The sequence below is a fragment of the Cervus elaphus genome, chromosome 28 (genome assembly GCF_910594005.1).
Source record: "Cervus elaphus chromosome 28, mCerEla1.1, whole genome shotgun sequence".
Classification (NCBI taxonomy): Eukaryota; Metazoa; Chordata; class Mammalia; order Artiodactyla; family Cervidae; genus Cervus; species Cervus elaphus.
Genome location: NC_057842.1, coordinates 40,489,078 through 40,516,804, shown reverse-complemented (window position 1 = coordinate 40,516,804; position 27,727 = coordinate 40,489,078). Strand labels below are relative to the sequence as shown.

At 45.9% G+C, this 27,727-nt stretch overlaps 1 long non-coding RNA gene across 4 annotated transcripts; it reads left to right on the top strand.

The window, feature by feature from the left end:
* Window positions 1-694: 694 nt before the first annotated feature.
* On the top strand, window positions 695-27,382 carry LOC122685604. 4 transcript variants are annotated; one of them, XR_006338464.1, is made up of 5 exons: window positions 695-960; window positions 16,906-17,147; window positions 20,368-20,481; window positions 20,583-20,699; window positions 22,899-27,382. It is a non-coding gene; the product is annotated as an uncharacterized LOC122685604 (long non-coding RNA). The 4 variants fall into 4 exon arrangements; XR_006338465.1 differs by lacking the exon at window positions 16,906-17,147; XR_006338466.1 differs by lacking the exon at window positions 20,368-20,481.
* The last annotated feature ends 345 nt before the right edge of the window (window positions 27,383-27,727 follow it).

Here is a 27,727-nt window from a genome sequence, read left to right as displayed (position 1 = left end):
GGGCAAGAATGCTGGAATGGGTTTGGAATCTTCCAAACCGAGGGACCGACCCTGCATTGTGGGCAGACTCTTTACCTCTGAGCCACCAAGGAATAAGAAGATCTGAAAGAATAAATACAATGCTTTGTGGAGGTCAGTCTTGAGTTTTACATTGTGTGCACTAATAAATATCTCCACATTTCTCTCAGCACTAGATAGGCTATTCAGTGTAAGGAGAGCGAAAGAGAGAGATGAATATACATTTTTCTTTTGAAGATGTTACACTTCTGCTTATGTTTACAGAGAGGTTTGCTCCTGGGGGGTGCCACGAAACAATGCGGTTAGGTTGTCCAAGGGATAAAAACGGAAATAGGGCCGTCCTCTGGTCTCTCTTTCCAACCACTGTCTGCGTGTTCAAGGAAAGGCATCTCAGCTTACTCACAAGTGGCGCTATCTTTCCACAGGATATTCATTGTTTTGAAAATAGAAGAAAACCCCACCAGCTCTGAAGCATATAATTATGCTTTCTTATTACCCAACAGAATGTTCTCCAGAGTGGTGTTGTGATGATACACCCACAAGTGACTAGGCGGAGGGAAGGGTAGCTGGCGGAGGTCGTGGGGAGTGTGGGAGGGCGGTGAGCAGAGTGGCTTGCCCTCTTTTTTTTTTTTTTTAACTGCCTTCTATTCTACTTCTGTCTTTGTTGTCCAACAGCTCTTACAGAGCTGGGACTTTTCCTCAAATAAACTAGGTAGGGTTTTTGGTTGTGGGTTTCCCAGGCTCCCTCTAGTTATCAGAGTAATAAGTGATTTCAGAGTATTAACGCAGATTCCACTGCCACTGAATCATTTAGAGACTCAAAGCCAGAAGATGACATCAGAAACATATGTGTTAGTCTGGAGGCAGAACTTGGCCTAAGAAGCAGAGCAAAATCTCCAGTGGGAGAGCTGGCTTTCATTGGCCTGGAAAAGACTCCAAGAGGTGAGCGTCTTTATCTTTTGCCTTCAGGCAGGAAGTCACCTGAAAAAAAATCCCCCTTAGATGGTTGATGTGTTCTTGTCAAGTATTTCCAGGGAAGCACTTTCAGAAAGGTAGGACTTAAGTGCTTTGCAAACAAGGCAAAGATTTGCATGTGAAGGATAAACTCTGTAAGCTATAAATCATAATTAATGTGATTTTATATACCTGGAATTTCCTAACCAAGCTATATTCTCATTCAGAGTAGCATTGAAGAGACATTTCTTCATTAATCATGTTTGGCCCACCCAAATGTCCACCCGTTAGAAGAAAAGGTATATTCCCAGATATGTGTTTTATATGGGCACATGACTATATTAGGGTATGGGAATTCCTCCAAATGCTTTTTATCAGACCATGGGACACATTTCAATCACGTTATAAGTTAACATCGTATTTGAGCTTTATGCCAACCCTGTGGTTTCCATAGCAACAAAATCGCTTCACAATGTAAGAAACACGTGGAAGATTATAGAGTAAAAAGAAGGCATCTGAAGGGAACAAAAGGCAAGAGCTAAAATCAAAACTTCTTTGGATGCTGGAAAATTTTTATTACAGTTTTATTTATCTCAAAAGGCTGGTACAAATCCCCTTGATGTTACTAGATGTAAAATTGTGTTAGTGTTCTCATAATCTTTCAGAATCTGAGATCATCTTACTCTAAGCTATAGTCTTACCCACGCCTACACTCCACACCCCTCACTGTGTGTGTGTGTGTGTGTGTGTATCTATGCATACATGAAAGCATAGATTGAATATCTGTGTCTTAAAAAAAAAAAAAAGAAACTGGTTTTGTCATGTTAGACTAGAAACTGGTAGTAAGAAAACTTCCCCCATTTTCTTTCTCATGCATGCAGCAGCACGAAGATAAGCTAAACTCACATTTAGAAAAACAGTATAGTTACCTGGCAATAGAACTCATTCATTCGCTTGCTCATTTGTTAGAGGCATATTTATTGAGCATCTATTAAAATGGATAGGTTTCTTGTACTAGAGACTGCTGTAAGTTGACAGTTAGGACACCTGTAAGTGCTCTGTGGGTTATGTATGAGGGTTTAGTGGGAGCCTTCCAGGTCTCTCATCTGGTCGTTTTTTTTACCAAGACATCACATTCTTTCTCCAAGGTCCCTATCTGTGGGCAACTCAGCTGGCAACTTGAGTCCCTTACTTAATGGTTTCAGGCTCTTTTGTTAGAGGGCTGGCCTGCTGGGTTTTTTAACTTCTTAACTTTCATGGTCAAGGACACTTGTGTTTCTAATCCTGTTTCTCCTACTGTTCTGGTTAGATGACTAAATAATCCTAGCACTTTGGTCTTAAAGTGATGAGAACCAGGACAGGATTAGCTGGGAATTTTAAGACAGCGTCTATGCTTGTGATCCATCATTTAAAAAAAAATACCAACTTGCCTGGGTGATTAATTTCTCTTTTTGTTAGACACTGGAGCCAAAGGGAAGCCCTTTGCCCCAACTCTTCTCGGTGATAGGAGTCAGGACCCTTGGTTCCAGGACCAGAAGAAATGTTCAAACATCTCCCCAGAGACTGACAACCAGTGAACTCAGATACCCTCTTCAGTTCTGGCCAGAGAACCTAAGTGCTTCTTTTAAGGTATTTCTTAGGAGGTGGCTCTTTGTGTGATGGCAGGCCCATGATGGCCAGCAGAGAGGGCTCAGTGGTGATGGTTCAGCCTGTGAGGTGAGGTGGGTGTGCCCAAGAATACTTCAAAGGCACTGCAACCCATCTCTGAAGGAAGTTCTGGTAATTAAAATCTCTTCCATCTTTCTCTTTGAGAAGGATTTTTGTCCCATGACAAAATAATAATAGCAATAATTTTTGTCCCATGACAAAATAATAACACTAATAAGTATGATCTGTCTGAGCACGTGGCTAGAAATGCACATGATGGTAGGGACACAAAGCTTTCAGTGAGCCACCTCCGTCCCTCTGCCTGAAGCAAACCTCCCCCCATGCATCCACATCTATCCCTCTGTCCCGTCCAGGACTCGCTCTCTCCATTTCTCCTGGCCTGTATCTTTAATTACTTTCTTTTCTCTGGCTTCTTTTCACACACAAATATGCACGAGTCTTCCCAAACCTCCTCTGTCCATGGAATTCTCCAGGCAAGAATACTAGAGTGGGTAGCCATTCCCCTCTCCAGGGGATCTTCCCCACCCAGGGTTTGAACCTGGGTCTCCCACGTTGCAGGTGGATGTTTGACGGCCTGAGCCACCAAAGAAACCCCTAAAAAACAAAGTGTACAAACAAAACTTTGCTGCCAGCTCTTCCTTTTCTACTTCTTATCTCACCATTCAGCTGAAATTCCCACTGAGGAATAGTCACCTCCCAAATGCCAGATTCAGGGCCTGTTTTTTGTCCTCCTAACTTGCATCCTCTTATCCTTTGAGGCTGTTGGAAAACCACTCCTTTCTGAGAAGCACTCTACTCTGATTTCTTCACTATTCCTCCCTCTTCAGTTTCCCCCGTGTTGCTAACTGCACCAATCCTTTGCAATTTTCTTCACAATTTCTCCTTCTCTGCCCACTCTTGGAAATTAATGTTTTCCAAATAATATCCTATCCTTGGGATTCTTCCCTCTTATTCAGTATATTTGAATATAAAATATTCTCCCTAATGAAATTGCTATTTTTGTAGGTAAAATGTGATCGATTGTGGGCAATTACATATGGCTAAAGCCACAGGAATTTCTAGATCCCTGTTTCCAGTCCTGTTCTTTCTTCTTAGCTTAGGCAAGTATTTCCAGTGACCAACTCGATACTTCCAGTTGGACTGCCTTATGTCACCTCAAAATGAATACATCTCAGATGGAACCCTTTAATCCATTACCTCCTCCACCTCAGGTATTCTTGATCTTGATTCACAGTGTCACTACCTCCTCAGTTTCCCAGGTTAGAAATTTCAGTCATCTTGAATTCTTCCTCTCTTTCACTTTCGTAGTCAATCATATAGCTAGAGACTTCTACCTCAGAAATAGCCACACTGTGTTATGTTAGTTCAGGCCATCACCACTGTTCACCCGGGGGTAGGGGGTTGGCAATGACTCCATCTGTGGAGTCCCTGATTCTACTTGCACTGCATTCTGGCCCATCCTTTATAAACCAACAGAAATATCTTTCTAAAAAGCAAACCTGATCACATGACTCTAAGACTCATCAAAGTCCAGTTCCAACCTACAGCTATGGCCCCCCTCCTAGCGCTTTGACCCTCCTTCACAGTCTTCCTGGTGAAATGGCCTGTTGCTTTCTGAAACACCAGACTCTTTCACAATCTTGTACTTTCTTTGGTCTAAAATCTCCTCTGCAGCCCCCAAGAAACTCCTTTCAATCTCTGAGAACCAGGTTAAATTCCTCCTCTTACATCAAGCCTTCCTCAGCTCTCCCATCCAAGCCAGTCCTTCTCTGATTTCTAAAAGTTTTGCCCTGAACAGTTACTGAATCATTACATGAAGTGATTGAAAGAGACTTGGGCCGAGACTTGAATTCTAGGTTGAGATGGGGTGAGGAGTTCTCAGGCTTAGGGTTGTGTTTTGTGTATAAACGCCTATTGCTGCCCTGGAAATCTATCTACTCTGCTTTTGCAGATTGCCCAATGAGAAAATATTCACTATTTGTGGTATTTGATTAGTAGTAGAACACAAAATAGGAGTTGAATCTCCGAAACAGAGTTATAGTTGAGAATGTCCACATTGCCATGAAACGGTATATTTCATTTTCAGTGGAGCTGTGCAATGTTCTGGCAGTATTCTGTATTCAGAATGTATCCATGTCTTCTCTTGCTGAAGTGACTTGAGTGAGCATGCCCCTGGGATTTCACAGGACGTTGTACCACAGGGAAGGTACAAATAATTCAACCTTTCATTTAGCGTTCCTCCACAAATTAGAGAGACTCCCTCTTGACACAAGGTCCCAGTCTATTCTTGATGACCGGAAAGGATGGGAGTCCAAAGTCATTGTTAGGTCACTGGTCCTCAGGGTACCAGGTGTTAGCAACACCCACTGTTATCCCAGAGTAGAACAGAGAAGGAGAAAGAAATCACATTCAAGTCAGTAACCTGAGCCAGTGTAAAGAGCTGCACCTGTGACCCGCTCCCCTTAGACTTGGTGGGCTGCAGTTAACATGGCAGGCCCACTGCTACCTTGCTGGGCCCCTGTCTAACACGTGGACTGCCATTCCTCGCCTCATGGTTAAGGTGGTACCCAATTAATTGTATTTTCCTGCATTGAATGTGCTCTTTCCTGTCTTTTTGCTCCTGTTGATGCTGTTCTCTCTGCCTCAAACACGGTTTCAGATTCTCCTATCCATTTTGATGAATGAATCCCCAATCAGGATAAATTCAGCCATCACTTCTCCAAACCCATCTCTGACCCGGGTGGTCGATGCTCTTCCTTTTCTCCTCCAGGGTGGGTGATGCTATTCTGAAGTTCCACCACATACAGTTGTACAGATTTTTCAGTGCATAATGTCACCTGCCTGAGGAATTAAATCCCTGAATTCCAGCCCAAGTTCCACTGCTTAGCATGTGCCTTCAGGACTAGAATTGTTTCCAAATTCACACAAAGGCACACTCATTTTGCCCTGTGCGTGTCCCCATCAAGCCAGGACCATAGTGCATGACACGTATCTGTCTGTCTCCCCAACTAGACCCCCGGAGGGTCAGCTCCTCACCCAGCATACTTATAGAAAGAAATGTTGGCTTCTGACAATTATTAAGAACTAATACTGTTCTAAGAACTTTTGGTGCCTTTTCGTTGTTGTTTTTATTCAGTTGCTCAGGTGTGTCTGACTCTTTGTGACCCCCATGGACTGTAGCCCGCCAGGCTCCTCTGTCCATGGGTTTTCCCAGGCAAGAATACAGGAGTGGGTAGCCATTTCCTTCTCCAGGGGATCTTCCCGACCCAGGGATCGAACCTGTGTCTCCTACATTAGCAGGAGAATTCTTTACCACTGAGCCACCAGGGAAGTGCTTAGATGCCTAAAGTCATTCATTTATCATCACAATCCTGAGAAGGGGGCATGATTTTAGCCAATTTGCAGAAGAGTGAGCTGAAGCTCTGAGTGATGAGGAAAGGTGCGTGTCTCACAGCCAGTCACTGTGGAACCAGGGTTTGCTCTCAGTCCGGCTCTGTAACCTATTCCCCTGGCCACTGCACCACACTGCCTCTTTATGAATGAAAACTTGTCAGGACTCTCCTGCATTGCGTTTCTCCTCCTTCTAGGGGAGAAAAAGGGTCCTTGTTTGCAACAGCCGGGAACCCAACTTCCAAGCAAGATGCTTTCTTAGGCATCCCTGTGTTCCCTCTACATGGTGCCATTTCCCTGAGTGCTGGTTTCTAGTAGAGTGGGTTCCTGGCTTCCTTTTCTAGGGAGATTCCATATACAGAAGGTGAGCTGGAGGGCCAGGCCTTCAAGGCAAAGGAGTGTGGGTGTGTTTATTGGAAGAGAACTGCCCTGGGGGTGTCTGTGGGAACAGGGGATGGGCGAGAAAGGAAATCAGCGGCTTTGCCACATTAGTGGGGGCTCCTTCCTGCAACATCTCTGTTGCTGAGGATGAATATGGAGAGAATGTGAGCACTGTCTCTCTCAGGAAGGGAAGGGACATGTTTTGCTCACATCAAGGACTGTCAGCAGGAGAGGGTACAGTGGGAATGGAGGTGTTTCCAGAAGGGATGGCATGGGATTGAGGTGATGACATAAGAACTGAGGCTCTAGCTAGGGAGGCAGGGACCAAGTGTGGATGGTGAGATGTCTGAAAGGCTCGGGGAGTGAGCTGAAGCTTTGTGGTCTGATGTTCGTGAGAGAAAACTCCCACGTCAGGCCCACTTTCTTGACTGTGTCTGAGGGCCTCAGATGCTGTCTGATGTGTGTTCCACCACTGCTCTCTCCCGTTCTCCACCCCTCCTGGGCTGCCACATCCTTGCCCGCGGTGGCTTCAGAATAAGACCTCAGAGGAGGTGTGGGCTGAAGCGAGCAGCTTCAAATAATAAATGCCCGGCCATAAGCATGGGGCCACGCCAGTGGTGTGGGCGGTTGGTGGCCAAGAATTTAGACTCTCCCTCTCATCCTAACTCAGTCTGTGGCCCATGGGTCACAGCCTGTGGTGACTTGATTCCTCAAACCTTGACACAGGGATAATGAAACTCGCTACTCTGCAAGAGGGTATTAATTAATGTTTGCAAACTGCTTGGCGATGCAGGGATGAAAGGGGTTAAAAGCAAAGTGTCATGGTGACGCCGGGCCAGCTGGGCCACGGATGTCATGATTAGGATGGAGACAGACAGATAACAGCCACCTGAGCACACGGGCCCCAGGGAGCACGGCTCACGTTGGAGAACCTGCAGTGGGAGCCACACTGGTCTCTAAACTAATTCCAAAGTAGCGTCAAGAGGGATGTGTGGATTTGCCTGTGAGAGGCGTTCCGAGGCTGATACTTTCCCCTAGAGTTTTGTCAACAGCGAGGAGAGCTGATTCTCAAATGTCACAGGTTTCAAATTTTCCTTCAGAGACTTCACCCCTTTACCATTCAAACCCCAGAGAGAACTTGCGGACAAAAAAACACGTCCCCAGGGAGCACCGCTGGGCAGTGGGTAGGGGATGAGGGACATCTTAGTGAACAAACCCCAGGATTTTTTCACTCTCTGGAGCGGTTTTCTTCAGAGGCTGGAGAGTGTGAGCTCAATTAACCCAGGTCTCGGAGGCCTGCCGCCAGCGCCCCTACCTCCTGACCAGACCCTGCTCCACTCCTTGGGAGCAGCTTGCCACAAGAAGCCACAATGACCACGGCGTGGCTGTCGCAGGGCCACGACTGCATGACGGCCCTCCTCGCTCTGTCTCACCTGCTCCGGCTCAGGTCCTGGAGCGGCTTCTGTTTAACCGGTCGATGCAGTGTCATGTGTGAAGCTAATTTTCTGGAAATGACAAAATCTCTTGGAGAGACCAGAATGCCTTGCAGATCACAGATCACCAGCATCACATGGCCGTGGACGTGGGGACTTTGGCAATGGTCAGCATGGTGAATGTGCTTCCTCTGGGCCTCAAGGTTGAAGAGATTGAATAATTAAAAAAAAAAATCTAAATTGTGAAGTACTGAAAAGCTTCAGATCCTCCCAGTTTTGTCAAGTGAGGCAATAACTGAGCCGTCAGAGCAGGGAATCCGTGCCTTCATTCAGGAGCTATATTGATTTATTGAGTGTTTTGGGGGATGTGTGTGTGCGCCAAGCACTGTTTTGGGTGCTAGGATACAGCAGTGTACAAATCAGACAGAAGTTCCTCTCCCTGTGGATATCTTTCTGGTGGAGAAGTCCAAAGCAGAGGAAAATGTTTATAGCATCGCCACTTGGATGACCAATTCTGTTTCTGGCTGCCCTGTCTCTGTGTGGGATTAGGACTTGGTCCAACCCCAATCCCATTGCATCCTTCTCTATTAATTTGTTGTTGTTCAGTCACTTAGTCATGTCTGACTCTTTTACGACCCCATGGGCTGTAGCCCACCAGGCTCTTCCGTCCATGGGATTTCCCAGGCAATTATACTGGAATGGGTTGCCATTTGCTCCTCCAGGGGATCTTCTCAATCCAGGGACTGAACCCACGTCTCCTGCATTGCAGGCAGATTCTTTACTGCTGAGCCACCAGGGAAGCCACCTCTCTATAGATTAGGAAGGATAAAAATGTCTAAAATGAGAGTTGTGGTGGTGGTTGTTTTTACCTTAGAAGTGAGATGTGCAAGTCAGGGGGAAGGGAGAGAGGTGATAGAGTACTTAACAGTTGGTATAGCACAGTTGGGCTTCCCATAGAGGAGACATAAGAGACGTAGGTTCGATCCCAGGTTTGGGAAGATCCCCTGGAGGAGGGCATGGCAACTCACTCCAGTATTCTTGCCCGGAGAATCCCATGGACAGAGGAGCCTGCAGGCTACAGTCCATAGGGTCACAAAGAGTTGGACATGACTGAGTGACTTAGCATGCATGCCTGCATAGAGCATGTGCTAAGCCATCACTACAGATACCGGTGATCCCTGTGGGCCAGCATTAACCCTTTCATCCTTGGGTCATGCCAAGGTCCAGAAGTCTGGGAGGAGGGGCTGAGATGGCTGGGGACTTTGGAGAGGGGGTGCTTAGGGCACTGGCTACTTATTAAATGGTGCAGAAATATTTCAGTAATTTAACTGTAGGAAGGCTGTTCCAGACAGCACCACATGGATATAGATTCTATTCTTGAAAGTATCTAGGAAAAGACTATGCCTATGTGAGGTCTCAATCAACCCCTATTGCTAAAATATCCAACATCCAATAGAGGAAATACTGTTAATTTAAAATTTTGAATCTGCCTGGGGACTCACAGCTCCTGAGACTCTACAACCTTATAAGGTGGCTTTGAAAACCAGGTGGCCCTACAAGTCATCCTAAGTGGCAGTCAGGTGGAGGAGAGGTCTCAGGGCCACCCAGCCCTAGGGAAAATTAAGTCTTTGCCAAAATGAATGCAGCAGCCCCAGGATACGCTTTGATGTGGTGAGGTTCTCTTCTGGATCTGCCCTGGCCTGGTCACACAGGAGTTGACCCAGGAGGAAGTCACACCCCGTTGGCAGGCAGACTGAAATACTGGGCAAGGAGCATTGGGCAAGCCATCCAAGCTGTGGTTGCCGGGGCACTAGCGCATTTCCGGTCCTTCCAGTTCCTAACTTGTCATCATGGCTGGAAACACCCCCTGGCTTTTATTGATGGCCTAATTGGAGAGTGTCTGATGCCTGAAGGTCTTGGCCAGGTGACAGTCTCGAAAGTGATGGAAGATACTGAACTGAGGCAAGCTGTTCCCTCTGCAGCCTTCCTCCCCTCACAGGTGGAGCTTGGTGAAAAAGTAGCTTCTCTATGGGACGCACAGTAACTCCAGGGATAGCTGGAATGATTAGAGGCTGCCCAGGAGATTTATTCATTCACATAAAAAGAAACCTAGCCTAATCTCATCACACTTGGTAACAATTTACTGCGGAAGACATGCCCTTCACTCACACCCCTTTCTAAGGGAAATGCCCCACCTTGGGTCCCTGTTGGGTGCCCAATTTTGTGTCACATGATCAGCAGTAATCGAAGACCCTGGGGAAGTTAATTCACAGGCTTGCCAGGATGCTGTGTCATGGCACATAGAGGGCTCCACCGTTCTGGTTCTGCCTCTGTGACTGGGGAACTCCTGAGAGTCTGGGAGGGGGTCAGGGGGCGGCCGTGGCTGACAAACACTGGGTGGAGTCAGAGTAGGGGTGCCTGGGGCGTTCGGGTTCCGGTCAGATGGTGGGGGAGATTGTAGGGAAGAGAACAGGTGGCATTGCGGTGTGCCTGCTTCATTATATCATTCGGCCATAACGAGGGAGCATCCACCACGCATCAGGCACTCTGGCAGGTGCTGGTGAGAAAGCAGTGAGCAAACCAGACAAACACCGCAGCCATCGGGGAGCTGACAGTCAAGGGGGAGACATAAAACAGCCAAGAGAAGAAGAAATACACATATTAGTGACAAGTGCTGGGGAGGTTTAGAAATGATGCAGGGGGAAAAGTGAAAGATTGGTAAACGAGAAACAAGATCAGTAAAATGTAGATATCTATTTGATGGTGGGATTCATTACACAGTTTTCGAGTATGTTTAAAATCCTTCATGACCCTTGGGGCTTCCCTGGTGGCTCAGTGGTAAAGAATCCGCCTGCCAGTGCAGGAGACGTGGGTTTGATCCCTGGTCCAGGAAGATCTCACATGCCGTGGAGCAACCAAGCCCAGATGCCACAACTATTAAGCCTGTGCTCTAGAGCCCAGGAACCACAACTACAGAGCCCACAAGTCGCAACTACTGAAGCTCACATGCCCTAGAGCCCGTGCTGGGAAGCAAGGGAAGACACCTCAACGAGGAGCCCAAGCACCGCCACTAGAGAGGAACCCAAAAGTGCAGCCACGAAGACCCAGCCAGGCCAAGAGTAAATAAATGAAATTTACAGAATTTTTCATAACCCCCAATTTTCAAAACAACGCAGACAGGTTGAACAGGAAGTACTGGGGCTGAGAAGGACTCACAAAGATGGCATGTGAGCAGAGATCAGAAAGACATGATAGCAGGTGTCAGGGGATGAGCATCCAGGCAGAGGGAACAGCAAGGCCAGTATCCTTGAGGCAGGAGGGTTCCTGGCATGTTGAGGACCACAAAGTGGGCACCGTGGCCCCAGCAGAGTGACTGAGGGGGAAGCAATGGGTGAGGGAAGCAGGGCATGAGAATTACATAGAGAATTACATATGGTTGTGGCAAGAACTTTGTCTTCACTCTGAGTGAGATGGGGACCTCCTGGAGCATTTTGAGCAGAGGGGTGACATCATCTGACATGGGTTTTGGCCGATCTTAAAGTTTTTGGAGCGAAGATCCATTAGTTCTTACCTCTGGGGTCCACTGAGTGTCCTTGAAGCCAGGACCTCCCCTCAGCACTTCTGAGAACTAGCTCTATTACAGCCCTTCCTCTCAGATGTCCTTGGAACTCTGTTTCTTTTTCGTTTCTCACGTATTCCCACAATAAAGTCTCCTTTATTTGACTTCTCTCCAGTGGGTCTCTATTCCTCAAATTGAAACAGACCACAAGGACAGCCACTTTCCCTTCTGTGGCTGCCTCTCTTGGACAGAAGGCCACGTGTGCAACAGGTTATCCCTTGCTTCAGCTCAGGAGGTGGGGGGACGATACCACCACGTCTATTTGCGATGGCACTTCTCCCTGAATTAGTAAGCCCCCAGGCAGTCTAAATTTCTATGGAATTTCAATTTGGAAACTTTAAAACAAAAAGCAATCTTGAACCCGAAACAAATTTAGATCTCTTTATTTTAAAATCCCAAGTTGTGAAAAATAATAAAATCCAAAGGCATTCCCTCTGCTCCTCAGGTACTAAAAGCTGAATTTCTAGCTGGAAGTTAAGAGGGTGCAACCAACAGAGCAAAGGTGGCCCTCCAGGAGAAGAGCTTTTAATTATTATTCTCTGCTGCATTTGGTGGTTAAGCCGGGTGCCTTCCTTTAGGGTCTTATTTTGCTCAGCATTTATCGTGTCAGTAAGACTGAAGAAGTGGGATCTAAAAATAGCACCTAGTGCTGCGTCTGTGAGGTCTCCAAGCCCTCCAGTGCCTGAAGCCAGCTTCTCTCCTCACGCCCATCTGAACCTCAAAAAGCCACCTGCGTGGCTTTCATGTGGCCCACAAACAACTCCACCGAAGCCAGACTCACACTTGGAAAAGTCTGCAGGTGCCCACGTGACCTCCTTACCCGAGAATGCCACAAAACCAGTTTGCTAGAGAGCTCGCACGCTCTTCTGAATGAATGAACAAGCGTGAGCTGGAAAGCTTCTTCTAATGAGATTATTTACCCTGGAATCCTTTTGTACTCAGGTTAAATGAGCCAAATGCTACATTTCCCCTCCCCACCCCACCCCCCCACATTATAAACTTTTACTGAGCAAGGAAAAAATGTTTTTTTTTAAATCCACTAGACTCTTTTCCTTTCTTTTTGCTATATATGAGTTCATCTTTTCCCAAACTTTAAACTGTTTATTTTGTATTGTGTGTGCATGCTAAGTTGCTTCATGTCTGACTCTTTGTGACCCCATGGTCTGTAGCCCGCCAGACTTCTCTGTCCATGGGATTCTCCAGGCAAGAATACTGGAGTGGGTTGCCGTGCCCTCCTCCAGGGGTTCTTCCTTACCCTGTGGTCAAACCCGTGGCTATTATTCTCCTGCATTGACAGGCGAGTTCTTTACCACTAGAGCCACCTGGGAAGCCCAGGTGGGGTATAGCCTATTAACAACATTGCGGTAGTTGATAGAACCATCTCAGCACCGAGGCTGGTAACGCATCTGTAGTGTTTATTATCTAGTACTGTGTATTTCTCTCATAGCTGTTGTCTGTAATCATTTACTATCTAACTACCTCTCCTCCATGAGATTGGCCCATTTTATCAACCTTATTTTACAGAGACTTGGTGGGGTCAAATGCTTTGCAGCCATCATATGGGTACAGGGTAGCGTCAGAAATAGACAGGGTGCCTCTTAGTGCCACGTTCTTGGGCTGGGAACCAGCATGGCAGTCCTCAAACACATGTGGTCCTAGGCAACCTGGTAAGGACACTGTACCTTGATCAACACTATGTCCTTCTCTACAATGTGATAGGAACACAGGGAAAAGAGGGCTCTCGCCTATCCTTGTGGCCATGTTCTATTGTTTTCTTTGACTCAGCTTAAACACTCACATTTAGAGAGGCAAAATTGCAGGGCAGGCCCCCAGAGTGAGGGCTCCTCTGTGGCAAGGGCATTCGTTTTTCCGGGCCCCGGGGGTGTTTAGAGGGATGCCAGAAGAGATTATTCTGATCCTGCAGCAAGTTTAGCTCTAGGAAGAATGGCCTAGGTACTGAGGATGGCTCAAATGTGACTTTGCCCCTATCTTTCTTTGCATCTAATACACAAATTAGAGTGATCTCAATTAATTACCAGGAGCAAGGAAAGAACGCGAACTATCAGCCTATTCAGAGCTGCCAAAACCTTTCCCAAGAAGCAAACTGGTTCTCAGAGGATGATCAGCTAATAACACATTCTGTAAATAGCTGCCACTTTATTAATATGCCAAAAGCCAAATTAATTTGTCCTGGTTTCCCATCAAGGTCACCCACAGCTTGAACTGGATATTCTTCACTGTGGTATGGTTTTTTAGTTCAAAACAATGATGGGATCATTTTCTTTTGACTCCCTATAGGAGTGTTATTGTCATTTTACTTCCTGAATTAGCTGCTGTAACAAGTAGACCAAACATTTTTCATGGTTAACATAATAGGAGTGTATTTCTCCCTCACTTCCTGCATGGCAAGTGGCTTTCCCCCACCTGATGCTCTTGAGACTGAGGACTCTTTTATCTCTTGATATCCTCTGGGCCTTACTTTATCCACATCAAGCTGGCACAAGGGCAAGCAGAATATGAAGAAGGTACACTCACTTCTTAAAATGGTGACTTAGAAGGATAGGAGTCATTTCTGCTTATTCTTCAGTGACAACCTGCCACATGACCGCACTAAAAGGTGAGCAAAGCTGGGAAATATAGTCCCTGGCTGGGCAGCTGACATTCAGTGATAACTCCATACTGTGAAAGGGGGAGCGAAAATGTTGGAGGATATCTAGCCATCTCTTTCCCATTTCCCCCAGTGCTTGCGTGCTAAGTCACTTCAGTCATGTCCGACTCTGACATCCCATGGACTCTAGGCTGCCAGGCTCCTCTGTCCATGGGACTCTCCAGGCAAGAATTCTGAAGTGGATTGCCATGTCTTCCTCCAGTGGATCTTCCCAACCCTGGGATTGAACCCAGGTCTCCTGCATTGGCGGGCAGGTTTTTACCACTAGTGCCACCTGGGAAGTAATTAATGTGGTACTTTTGAACTTCGCGCCACTTTAGATGTCCAAATTTCACATCCTGCCTCTTACACAAAATCTTCAAGTGTCATGAGAGTTGTAGAGCCAAGGCCAATGGTGCATACCTATGTGTGTGAATTCAGGCCTGTCAGGGCCTGCCCAGAAGGCTGGAAGGAATTCTGTTTTCATGAGATCTGGATGGGCTTCAAGGAGAGACAGTGTGTGGCTGAGTTGGGTATGACAATAGGTATCCTTTACCTTGCCAGATGGTGAACAGGATGAGAAAGGAACTATAGCAAGAGAAGATGAACTAAATCTTCTAGGTCTGCAGGTTCTGAAAGGAAGAGTGGGGCTGGTTGTGCAGGATGGGAATAGAGGGAGGCGGTTCAGGACAGCACTGTGTGGGTCTCATTACTATTGAGGGTCAAACCTCCTTCTCAGCTTACTCTTCACACACGACTTTACTCTTCCACTGACATATAACTTCTTTCTTCTAGGAAACACTTGGCCAGGGTGATGAAAGTGCAGATAACTTTATTGATCATTGCAGGAACTTTCTGCAAGACCAATCAACTCTTTAATTAAAGAAAAATCCAGTGACAAGAGACCCTTTGAGTCTCTTGAAATCCTTGCTTTAATTTATCTACCAGTCCTAAGTTGTATCACAATCCTTCCCCAGTCTTGACCATACCCCCACTTTGAAATACCTGTCTTAAACTAGACTTTAAAATCTCAGTAAATATATTTCTTTAGCCCTTCCCACTTAGATATGCTGCTAAGAATCTGATGGAAAGGGCTTTCCTTCACTGCTGTAAGCCATATACTCAGTCTTATTAACAAAACTTTGGTGATAAATTTATTTTTTGGTTTGGTACTATTCAGCATTCCGCAATATCTCCTGGTCTAGAGGATTTGAACCAACTTCCAAAGGGAAGGGGAACAATAAATAAAAATTGTACTCAAATTAAAAAAGTGGTCCCATTGGCAGCTGCAAGCCACTCAGTAGGCCCAACTGTCTCATATTTTGGTTTATGAAAGGTATTTTTATCAATGGTGGGAACAGACCTCACTCCTAGACTATGATTCAGAGAAACATACGGTAATTAGAGGAGCTACAGGACAGCCGGGTGGCAGGGGTCCCTGCAAGGGGAACCTTGACGGTAGAAAGTGGAAGAGGTAGGAGGAAAGTAAATGCTGCCTAAAAGCACACTCAAGACATCCCAGGGGCTCTTGAACAGGCAGTGATCATGATGTCATGAATGGGACTCCTAGCCTAGATCCTAGTTACTTTTCTCTACACTGTGCTCCCCAAGTCTGCCATGGAAGGTTGGCATCTCGGAGACCTAGTAGTAAGAATAGGCACCCGCTGTGATCTGGGCCATGGGGAAAAACAGAGGAAGGGAAGGGCAGCTTATGTGACACCCAAACAGGAAGCAGTCAGGACCACAGGAAAACAGTCTACCAGGAAAGAACTGCCTCTCTCTTGATGAACTGAGATCTTTTCAGCCCTGAGGACCCCTCCCACAATAGGACTGTACACCGACATCCAATCTGTGCTGGGTTAGGAAAACAGAAAAGAAAATGTGGAGGATTTATAATCTCAGCTGGGTAAAGGTTTGCAATAAATGCCTCTGATAAAAACTGTGTTTGGGGGACTTCCCTGGCAGTCCAGGGTTAAGACTCTGCACTTCCAGTGCAGGGGATATGGTTTTGATCCCTGGTCAGGGAACTAAAATCCCACATGCCGCGCAGTGTGGCTGGAAAAAGAAACTAAACTGTACTTTCCATGAGAAAATTATCAAGCTGTCAGTCATTTACACTATAAGCTAAATTACTCAATCAGCTACTTCCCTTCTGATGTTTACATGAGGAGGGAGAAACTTCCAGTTTATATGAGAATCAGGGAGTTTGGGTGGTGGAGGGGTATGTGGGAAAGGAGAAGGAAAGGTTGTGTAGAGCTTTGCACACTTCAGAAGAAGTCAGGTGTGGCAGGATGTCACAGTGGGGCCCTGAAGTCAGAGGAAGTAGTGTGACATTCAACATGTGTGTGTGGGATGTTCACAGATGACAAAAGGACCAGAAGGTCCTACTTAGAAAAGTATTTCCTAGGCCAGAGATCCTGCATCTTTGAACTAGTATTGGCTAGAGTGTTTAATCTGCGAGTTGGGAATATTTGTTCAGCACTGACCTGCATACCTGAAAAACGAACATTTTATTTAGAGGCAGTTAGGAAAAGAAATTTTAAGAATAAAACCGAGAAACCTCCAAGATCTGAGCTTTATCTATAGGGACAGCAACATTTTTTTCCTGAAAGTGGAATAGATTATCTGCCTGGAGATGTGAAGTCTTTTCACTCTCCAACCCAACTGCTCAGAAATCTACATGGAAATCGGAGAAGCTGAGTTTGTGTCCTTGGAGAACCCTGATAATATGTAGCTGAGCTTTCGGTTAAATATTTTGAGACCTGGTAAGAACTGTAAACTCCTCTTTCTCCTAGTTCCTCTGCTATAAAATGGAGAAAAATAAAAACAAGGGTCGGAGGGTTATTTCACTTGGAGAAGATCCCAGGAAGGAGCAAGTCATTCATCAGGTGCAGCGAATGTGGTCCAGGAAAAAGATGAGCCAGAGCAAATCCATCTGAAGGGCCTGATCCTTGTTGATAGCTGGCCTGAAAGACATGCCAGGATTCCTCCACCCTCTGAAATTGATCTATCACCACTGCACCATCACCTCCTTACGGTAACAATTTCTTTACTTACCAAATACATACAAAGGACAGAAAAAGTTTACATTAAAAAGAACATTTATTGAATTTACTTTTAAAATATAGTATGAAGAGATAAATAAAAAGATAGGCTATAATCTCTCTTTTGATAAAATAGATCAATGACCAAACCTATCCATGGTCACAAAATACAGATATACAGAAAGGCCTAATTCATGATTTATTTATTCATTTCCTGATTGCTGGACACATTCTGTTTATTCCTGCACCCCAACCTCTTACTTTTTTTTTTGGTATTATAAATTTTGCTGCTATGAAAATCCTTGTATTAACATCTTGATGAACTTTCATTCAGATAATGAGTAAGTGGGTGAAGGTCACTCAGTCATGTCTGACTCTTTGTGACCCCATAGACTATACAGTCCATGGAATTCTCTAGGCCAGAATACTGGAGCGGGTAGCCTTTCCCTTCTCCAGGGGATCTTCCCAACCCGGGGATCGAACCCAGGTCTCCCGCATTGCAGGTTGATTCTTTACCAGCTGAGCCACCAGGGAAGCCCAAGAATACTGGAGTGGGCAGCCCATCCCTTCTCCAGCAGATCTTCCCAACCCAGGAACTGAACCGGGGTCTCCTGCATCACAGGCAGATTCTTTAGCCGCTGAGCTACCAGGGAAGCCCAATTCAGATACGAAGAGGGCAAATTCCGAGCACAAAGGAGTTAATAGAAATGCATAAAAATCATGGTAGGTCATAGCTACCCTTTACTAAACAACTACTTGGAGCCAAGAAAAGTTCTAGATATTATTTTTAAAGTTAATAATTAGTTAATTTGTCTGTGCTGGATCTCAGTTGTGGTATTCGTGATCTTTTAGCTGAGGCAGGCGAATTCTTAGTTTGTAGCATGTGGAACCTGGTTCCTTGGTCAGGGGTCAAACCTGGGCCCCCTGCATTGGAAGTGTGGAGTCTTAGCCACTGGACCACCAGGGAAGGCCCCAGGTATTACTTTTAATCCTCACCATAACCTTACGAAGTCATTGACTTCGTGGTCACAGGGGAGGGTGACCTGAAATTCAGGCAGGAGGAGGGTCTTGCCTCAGATAACAGCTGCCAAGGACAGACCTGGAATTCAGTCTCAAGTCCTTCTGACTTGAAATTGATGGGCCATCTTAAGGTTACAAATACCATTCGAGGAGATTATCAAACTTATGAACATGGGAGAGGGGAGGAGAGGGTGAGGTGTATGGAAAGAGTAACATGGAATCTTACATTACCATGTGTAAAATAGACAGCCAACGGGAATTTGCTATGTGGCTCAGGAAACTCAAACAGGGATCTGTGTCAACCTAGAGGGGTGGGATGGGGAGGGAGACGGGAGGGAGGTTCAAAGGGGAGGGGATATATGTATACCTATGGCTGATTTATGTTGAGGTTTGACAGAAAACAACAAAATTCTGCAAAGCAATTATCCTTCAATTAAAAAAAAAAACAAAAACCTGGAAGGGCCTTGCCCATCTCCTTGTCTAAAGCTTTCAATTCCAGCCATGGCAGGGAGTCTTCAAGGTCAATGTTGTGCCAAAGGCCACAGAGCTAGGTTGAACCCAGGACCTGCCTTCCGAGATGGAACCCTTCCTTCCAAGTTCACTGCTGGGTTTGCATGTTTGGGACCACAGATGCCCTTCTTCCAAGGAAAAGCTTGTATGAAGCCTAGGACTTCTGAGCTGCTCTGTTTGAATAGGAGAAGGTCCAGCACCCATGTCTCCCTGTTCTTTGTCTATCCTCTCTCTGTCTTGGAACCTCTGGGAAGCTCAGTTTGACAACCACTGGTTTATACCACGGCAGGCTTCTGCAGGCAGAGTTAATTATCCTTGTGGTACTGGGTTCCTCCACGTGGCTGTGTAGTGCCTGGGGGGCCCCCTTCCTCCTGTGGCTCCCTTGGCCTCATCCTCCCGTCTGGTGCAGGCCTTGTGATGGCGCCAGTTCATGCTTCTTGCCTGTTGGACCATCTATTACAGATGCATTTAGGACCCTGGGGTTGTAAAAACCCACTATTACTAATCCTAGAAGAAGAGAGGAAAAAGTGTAAGAAAGAAGAAATAATCAAAACAGTTTAAAATGTGAAACTATCTTCTTCTGCCTGGGGTGGTGTGGGCAGAGAAGTACAGCTGCTAAACTGACAAGTGCGATAAGTGTTCTTAGGCCGGATGTACCACAAGAAGAGTGAAAACACCAGGAGCCGTGTGTCTATAAAGGAAGGCAAACAGGAAATCTGATGTGAATCATCAGAACCCAGACCGCGCAGAGGGGCGTGTGGCTTCATCAGAGATGAAGCGCATGGTGCTGTGCTGTTTGGAGCAGCGGGCGGGAGAAAGCACATTGGCGGGATCTAAGATAGAGACGCGGGGCGGCTGGGTTTACCTAAAGCTGAAATTAACAGCTTGTGCTGCTGGAGGCGGGACAGTTTAGGAAATCGGAAATGACCCTCAGCTTCAGGATCTGTGAGATGAGCTTATACTGATGCACCAGGAGTGATGCGAGGAGTTCTGTGTCTGAGGTGCTGTAAAAACCTTCAGCAGACCTCCTGACCTCAGCTCATTTTCTGGTCATTTATCCAACAATTTCTGTCACCTGCCACCATGGGGGTGGGGAGGCAGCATCTTCATCCTTGCAGGCAGGCACAGAGCAATCAGAGTTACACGAGGTCAAGCAGGTCTTCTGTTCAGTGAGGCCACCAGCTGACAAGAGTGAGGCTGCGTGCACTCTTGGACCCTGGGTGGAGTGGGTGGGCGGGGGTCCCATGGTCCCTGGTCTTCTACTCTAACTGGCTTCCCACACATGCAGGAGGTAGGCAGAAAATCGGGAACAGGTCATCTGGGCTGTGATGCCATCTGAAACCTGGAGCACCCTGAACACTGAGAGAGCCCAGGGGTGCTTTTCTCCAAAGAGGAATTCTGGAGGCAACTCTACCTCTTGCTCACACCAGCTCCCCTTCTCAGCCTCAAAACTGACAGCTTTTGCAGGCCCATGGATGCCAGCTTGTGATGCCAGGAAGAGGAGGTCCAGGTGGTTTTGAAGATGTTCAAGTCATTTCCTATGAGGACATTAACAAATGCTGCAGGCTGAAACAAAGGCAGAGAGGGGAAGAGTCCAGGATTTTAGAGAGAAGGCTTCGAGAGCCTCTCTTGCCACTGGACCCTTGGGCTTCATTTTTGTCTCTTTTCTCTCCTGTTACATAGAGAGGCTGGACGATGAGATGACTGAGGCCATTCCCACCAACCCTGTGGCAGGACACTCTCTCCTAACTGCTCCCCGGGTCTCTCTCCTCTCCCGGACACCTCATATCTTCCAAGGTTAATACTTACTGCGTGTCAGCTATGGCACTGTTCATAATGCATAACGGATACAAATTGCTCAATGCTATGGGGTAAATTCTCTTTTTTCTACCTTACAGGTGAAGGAATTGAGGCACAGAGAAAGTATGTAACCAGTTCAGGGTTGCACAGATAGGAAGTGGCCAAGCTGAAACAGAAACATACTGCCTCTAAAGTGTACAGTCATTCAAAAACAGGTAAAGGACTTGAATGGACATTTTTCATTAAAAGATATACAAATGGTCAATAAGCACATGAAAAGATGTTCAACACCACTAATCATAAGGAAAATGCAAATCAAAACCACAATGAAATACCCCTCTAGACTCATTAGAATGGGCATCATCAGAAATCTAGAAAATTACAAGTGTTGGTGAGGATGTGGAGAAATTGGAATCTTGTGCTTTGCTGGTGAGACTATAAAGTGGTGTAGCTGCTGTGGAAACCAATTTGGTAGTTCTGCAAAAAGTTAAACATAGAACTACCATGCTGCTGCTGCTGCTGCTGCTAAGTCGCTTCAGTCGTGTCTGACTCTGTGTGACCCCATAGACAGCAGCCCACCAGGCTCCGCCATCCCTGGGATTCTCCAGGCAAGAACACTGTAGTGGGCTGCCATTTCCTTCTCCAATGCATGAAAGTGAAAAGCGAAAGTGAAGTTGCTCCAGTCGTGTCCGACTCTTCGCGACCCCATGGACTGCAGCCCACCAGGCTCGTCTGCTCATGGGATTTTCCAGGCAAGAGTACTGGAGTGGGTTGCCATTGCCTTCTCCAAGAACTACCATAATTTCCCAGCAATTCCAGTCCTAGGTATATATCCCAAAGAATTGAAAGCAGGGGCCCAAAGAGATATTTTTAAACCAATGTTCATAGTAGCATACTCACCATAGCCAAAAAAAGAGTAGAAGCAACTCATGTATCCATCAACAAGTGAACAGATACACACAATGTAATATATATATATACAATGGAATACTATCCAGCCTTAGAGGGGAATGAGGTTCTGACACATACTGTAGCATGGATGGACCTCGAAGACATTACACAACGTGAGATAAGCAAGACATAGAAGGGCAAATGTTCTATGAGCCCACTTGTACATGATACCTAGATCAGACGAAGCCCCAGAGACAGAAAGGAGATTACAGGTTATCGTGGACTGGGGGAGGAGGAGGTGGGGAATTATCATCTAATGGGTACAGAGTTTCTGTTTGAGATGATGATAAAGTCCCTGAGATGGATGGCTGCAATGGATGTACAATCATGTGGATATGCTAACTGAATTATACACTTGAAAATTATTAAAATGGCACATTTTATGTTATGTATATTTTGCCACGATTAAAAAAAGTGTCCGTCCAGACTCCTCATCATGATACACGCTGTGCCCCTCCCGCTCTGCACCTTTAGTGGTACCCTCGTTCCTTTCTAACTCAGCAACAGCACCTCAGCCTGCGGCAAGAGCATCACCTGGGTCTCCCCACAGAAGCCATGCTCCTGTTTACTTCCCTGCCCTTGCCAGGCTGCTCCTGGCCCCACGTGCTCCCACCTCTGCTTGCAACCCACAAGCAGAAAGGTTTAAGCCCCCCTACCCTTCAGCAAGAAACCTTCTCTGTCTACACCAGTGCTTTGGGCTCTGTCTTTTAGGAATTTCCCTAAGAGTTGGAGTCAGTGCTACAATCTTCATATTGACATACATTGTCTCGTAGCAGCGCCTGTATGTGTAAGGACTCTGCATCAACATCTATTAATAGATTCTACTCTGGATCTAGAGTAAAAGACAGACATGGAAATGCAGCAAATAATAAACACTTTGTGACTTGCCTGGAAACAATGATCCTGCTGACTTTTTTGTCCACGCCAGCCTCTGTATTGCCTTTGAGATGGGTCTGGGTGAAATGAACTGCAACTTACAAAGTCAGGACTAAAGAAGGGACAGGTGAACATAATTAGGAAAATTAGGAACGGAATAATAGGAATCAGCCAGTCTGCGATCTGGATCATGGGTAATGGCCTTCGATTAGAATTGTACCACTTCTTGAGTGGCAGTTCTAGAAATCTCAGCAGCAAGAGAGGCTGTAATTGCTTCCAGTGTTATCTGCTTTGTTGTCTTGTCATTTTATTTCTTAGCTGTTTTATATTCTGGGCACAGAACCAGCTGGGGAGGATACCAACCCAGTGGTGTCATTGCTGGTGGCTCACTGCTGGTACCGTCTGTTTAAACCTTGGCTTTTTAGCCAGGTCCTTCTTATTGCTCCTGGTGGGTCACTTGGAAGGATGTGGTTCCATTTGGTAAGATGGGGAGGAGAGGGCAAATGTTTTAAAAGTCACCAATTAGGCACTACTTTACAATTGGAAGCACCTTTGCTAATTTGCTTTTTTCCTTTGTTATACTTCAGCCTGTGTCAGGAAGAGCGACGCACTTGCGGGCTCCGGCCTCCTGACATACCTGCCCTGGGTGTGACCAAGCAGATTTCCCATCCGCCGGAGCCTGCAGGTTCCTCCCACTACATGGAGAAAAGAGGCGGTCAGCCCTTCCCCCACGCGCCTTGGAGATGAGATTGGAGCGTAATGAACAGCGACCTCTAGTGTGCAGTTCAGGGTTTGCGTTTGGCTAAGAGCACAGAATGAAAAGAGCGGAGATGGGAATTCTGAAATTCCCCGCAAACAAAGGCAAGATGGACCGTTTCCTCCTTGTTTTTCCCGGGTAGAGAAGCTCAGGACGATTTGTTTCACTTGCATCGCACACAACCATCAGGGCTGCAGGTGCTACTCAAAGCGCTACCTTTTTATTTCTCCAGCAGATTTCCTCCAAATAGATCACCAGGAATTTTTTTTTTTTAAGCCTTCTTGGTTGCTTTTAGAATTCAGTCCGGTTAGCATCAACCTCTCTAACTGGGGAGTGTATACCTGTTGGAGAGAGAGTTGAGGAAGGGAGGATCGGGGTGGGGGGATGCTCATACAGGGGGGTCAGGCAGGGTCTGTGGGGGAAACTCAGGGTCTCCAGCTCGGCCTTTCTCGGTGGCAGCGTCTCTCCGAGGACGGCTGTCTCTCCATTTCTTCATCTGACTACCGGCTGTGGAAGACTTCCTTCCCCTGACCTGGTCCTTCCAGTAACAGCCAGCGAGGCCTGCTGCCCTCTCTCCTTCCAGTGTCTCCAGGCCTGCCCACTCTTCTGAAGCCGGGTTTTGAGTCTCAGGGGTGATGTTTAGGCCAAGTTGGCTCACAGGCTGATGGTGTTCGCTGGCTCTGAAGAATGAGGTCAAAGGATGATCTCCAAACTCTGTCAGGAGCCAGAGGGAGAGTGTTCAGAGAAAGGCTAAAATCACAGTGCCTGGTCCATGACTTTGCTGTTTTGCGATGTGAATAGGGGTTTGGGGTTTGGGGAGGGAATATATTTCCCTGTAACTTCAACCCATTGAAGGTTGTTACATTCACAGGATGTTTTTACACTAAGAACTGGGTTTGCCCCCCACCCCCCACCCCACTGCCTTTTAACAAAACTTCAAAGTAGAAATGCTGCATTTTTATTACTGCTTTTACTTTTTCAGTTATTTGTTTTTTACTGCATTGGGTCTTAGTTGGTGTGTGTGGGATCTTTTGTTGTTGTGGGCAGACTCCAGAACATGTGGGCTCTGTAGTTGCGGCCTGAGGACTTAGTTGATCCAAGGAATCTGTGATCTTAGTTCCCCAACCAGGGATCAATCTGAGTCCCCTGCATTGGAAGGTGAATTCTCAACCACTGGACCACCAGGGAAGCTCCTTGGCTGTTGTTTTTAAAGCTGTGAGCACATCATGGTGCTGGAGCCTTCCTGGTTTCACGAGTGCTTCCTCCTCCCTGCATTTTTAGATCACGGACCTAAGCAGGTGCTTCAAGTAGGAGCCATCCTTCCAGCTGACAAACCAGATCCTGGACCCAGGCTGTCCCTGGCCCTGTGTGTTCCCTTAACATCACACTTAGATGCCAGGATCGGGAGTGACAGATGAGGGTGAGCCCGTGAACGAGGTAACAGGAAGAGATAGGGAGTGGTGGGACTTACACATAGTCAGGGCCAGGGAAGCCTGTGAGAGTACTGGATCGGTTCAGCGAGTTTTCCCAGGTGGCCTGGCCAAGCCCGTGGCACAGCTTAGGAACAGGTTTGGGGCAAGAAGAAGGTCAGGCCAAGGGGGAGGGACATAGTGAAGAAGAAAGGTGGCTGGAGCTCCCTGGCCTTGGAAACAAACAATTAGCACCTTGGCTCTATCTTTGGCGATGTGGAAAGCTGCTAGAATCCCAGCTCAAGAAGGGTAAGAAAAGTAACATAAAAATGATGGTTCAATAAAAGCAATATTACTCAGCCATAACGAGGAATGAAATCGGGTCATTTGCAGAGGCGTGGATGGACCTGGAGTCTGTCATACAGAGTGAAGTAAGTCAGAAAGAGAAAAACAAATATTCTACATTAACACATGTATGTGAAATCTAGAAAAATGGTACAGATGAGCCTAGTTTCAGGGCAAGAGTAGAGACGGAGACGTAAAGAATGGATGTGTGGACATGGTGGGAAGAGGAGAGTGGGATGAATTGGGAAATTAGGTTTGGCGTAAATACACCACCTTGAGTGAAACCATAGCTAGTGGGAAGTTGTTGTATCACACAGGGAGCTCAGCTCGGGGCTCTCTGATGACCTAGAGGGGTGGGAGGGAGGTCCATGGCGGGGGGCACATGTATATCATAGCTGATTCATTTGTTGTACGGCAGAAACTAACAACATTGTAAATGTTGTTTGTAAATGAGTATAAATAAATGTTTTTACTTATACTCCAATAAATAAAAAGAAAAAACCAAAAATGACACCAGTAGGGGAAGATCATTCTGGTTGAGGTGGCAAGGGTCGGTGGAGGAGGGTAGCAGATTTAGAGGGAAGAAGCCTGAGGTGGAAGATTGTCCCCATGGGAATTTATCAGTGTCTCTTCTCAGGCTGTGATGGTACAAAAAGAAAGGTAGAATGGCTAAATAGTAAGAAACAAAAGTGGCAGCAGGATTTGCTAGTGAGCTGGATTAATGAAGATTAGGAATGAGCCAAAGATTTCTCAGAAGTTCTCCGTCATGGAATAGGCAGATGGTAGCGTGGATGAAGGGAGCACTCGGGAAGGGCTGGCTTTTCCTGGAAGGAGATGGTAATCCAGGTGAGGGCTGCACCCTGCAAGCAGAGCCCCGCTGGAGAAAGGCCAAGGTCACTTTCAATTCTCACTGACCCCCTTCTACGCCCCTCTGCCTTTGCCTGGCATAGTTGCCATTCACCCAAAATTGCGTGTTGACCCAGCAGATATTAATGGCCTTCTGTCCTTCCTCAAACCTGCAAACCACCTTCTTCACCTCATGCTCCTACCAGTTACCTGTAGGAGCAGGCGCAGGCACAGGTAGTTTTGGTTCTCCCATGACTTATAACTCTTTGGAGGGGAGTGAACCATATCTTACGTGTCCTTGATTTCTCATAGTATATGCTCGGCATGTCTCTGAACACCAGTGTGTTCTTTACATGCACCTGTCAGTCAGGGCTCTTCAGAGAACACACACACACACACACACACATAGACTTAATTTAAGAATGGGCTCGCATGATTGTGGGGTTCTGGAAAGCCCTAAATTTGTAGGGCAGGCAGCAGCTAGGAAACTCAGGTGGAAATAGATGTTACAGTCTTGACAGCATTTCTTCTTTGAGAAGCCTGTTCTTGCTCCTAAGGCCTTCAGCGGATTGAACAAGGCTCATTCACATTATTCAGGGTCATCTCCTGAAGGTCAACTATTGTAGATGTTCACCACATCAACCAATTGCCTTCACAGAAACACCTAGATTAGCATTTGATTAAATAACCAGGTACTAAATTGACATATATTAAAACTAAGCATCACGGAGCATTTGCTAATGGAAGCATGTTGAAGCATCCAGACACAGCTTGTTTCTTTGCACTTTGCTTTATTGTGCTTCGGGCTTCCCTGATAGCTTAGCTGCTAAAGAATCTGCCTGCAATGCAGCAGACCTGGGTTCGATCCCTGAAGAAGGGAAAGGCTACCCATTCAAGTATTCTGGCCTGGAGAATTCCATGGACTGTATAGTCCATGGTGTTGCAAAGAGTCAGACACGACTGAGTGACTTTCACTTTCACTTCATTTACTGTGCTTCACGTATACTGTGTTCTTGCTTTTTTACAAGTTGGAGGTTTTGGGTAACCTGTGTCAAGCAACCCTATCAGTGCTATTTTTCCAACAGCACTTACTCACTTTATGTCTCTCTTTCACATTTTGGTAATTCTCACCATATTTCAAACTTTTTCATTATTATTATATTTGTTATAGTAATAATATAATTATACAATAATTATATATATATAATCTGTGATAAGTGATCTTTGATTATAACTATATAATTTATTTATATTATATATACTATAATAATATAATTGTATAATAATTATATAGATATAATCTGTGACCAGTGAACTTCGATTCTACTACTACAACTTAGCAATAAAATATTTTTAAATTAAGTATGTACATTTTTTTAGGCATAATGTTATTACACACTTAAACGACCACAGTATAGTGTAAACTAACTTTTATATTCACTGGGAAACCAAGAAATTCATGTGACTTATTTTATTGAAATATTTGCTTGACTGTGATGGTCTGGAACAAAACCTGCAATATCTTTGAGGTCTGCTTATAATTCATTGTATAGGATTCCACAAAGTGGAATCTTCAGAGTGAGAAGGGAGAAAGATCACCGAGAGAACTTGATAAGATGCAGCAAATCTCTGGGGTGTGCAGAGTAGGAAGCCACGCCATGCTCCTGGCCAACTGGTTCTCATGAAATTTTATGAATCAGCAGGAACTCACAGATTCTGGCTATTTGAGGATTAAAAGGAAGAGGTGGGGAGATCACTCTTGGAAGGTGCTAGAAATACTTCAATGCAAAAGAGTGGAGTGGGCTTGGGGAGAAATGAGGAGAGAGAGAAGCAAGGGAAGAGAGAGAGAGAGAAGGAGGGTGGGGAGGGAAGGGAGAGAGAAGAGGGGGAGGGAGAGGAGGAGGAAGAAAGGAGAGACAGGGAGGGAGGAGACAGAGACCCAGAGTTTTAAAGTCCCAAGTTGTTGTTTGTTGTCTGTGGTTAAATGAAACTGAGATTAAATTTAAGTTGCTTCAAAATTAGGAAGAAATTTTGTCTTCTTCTTAAACTGATAGATAGA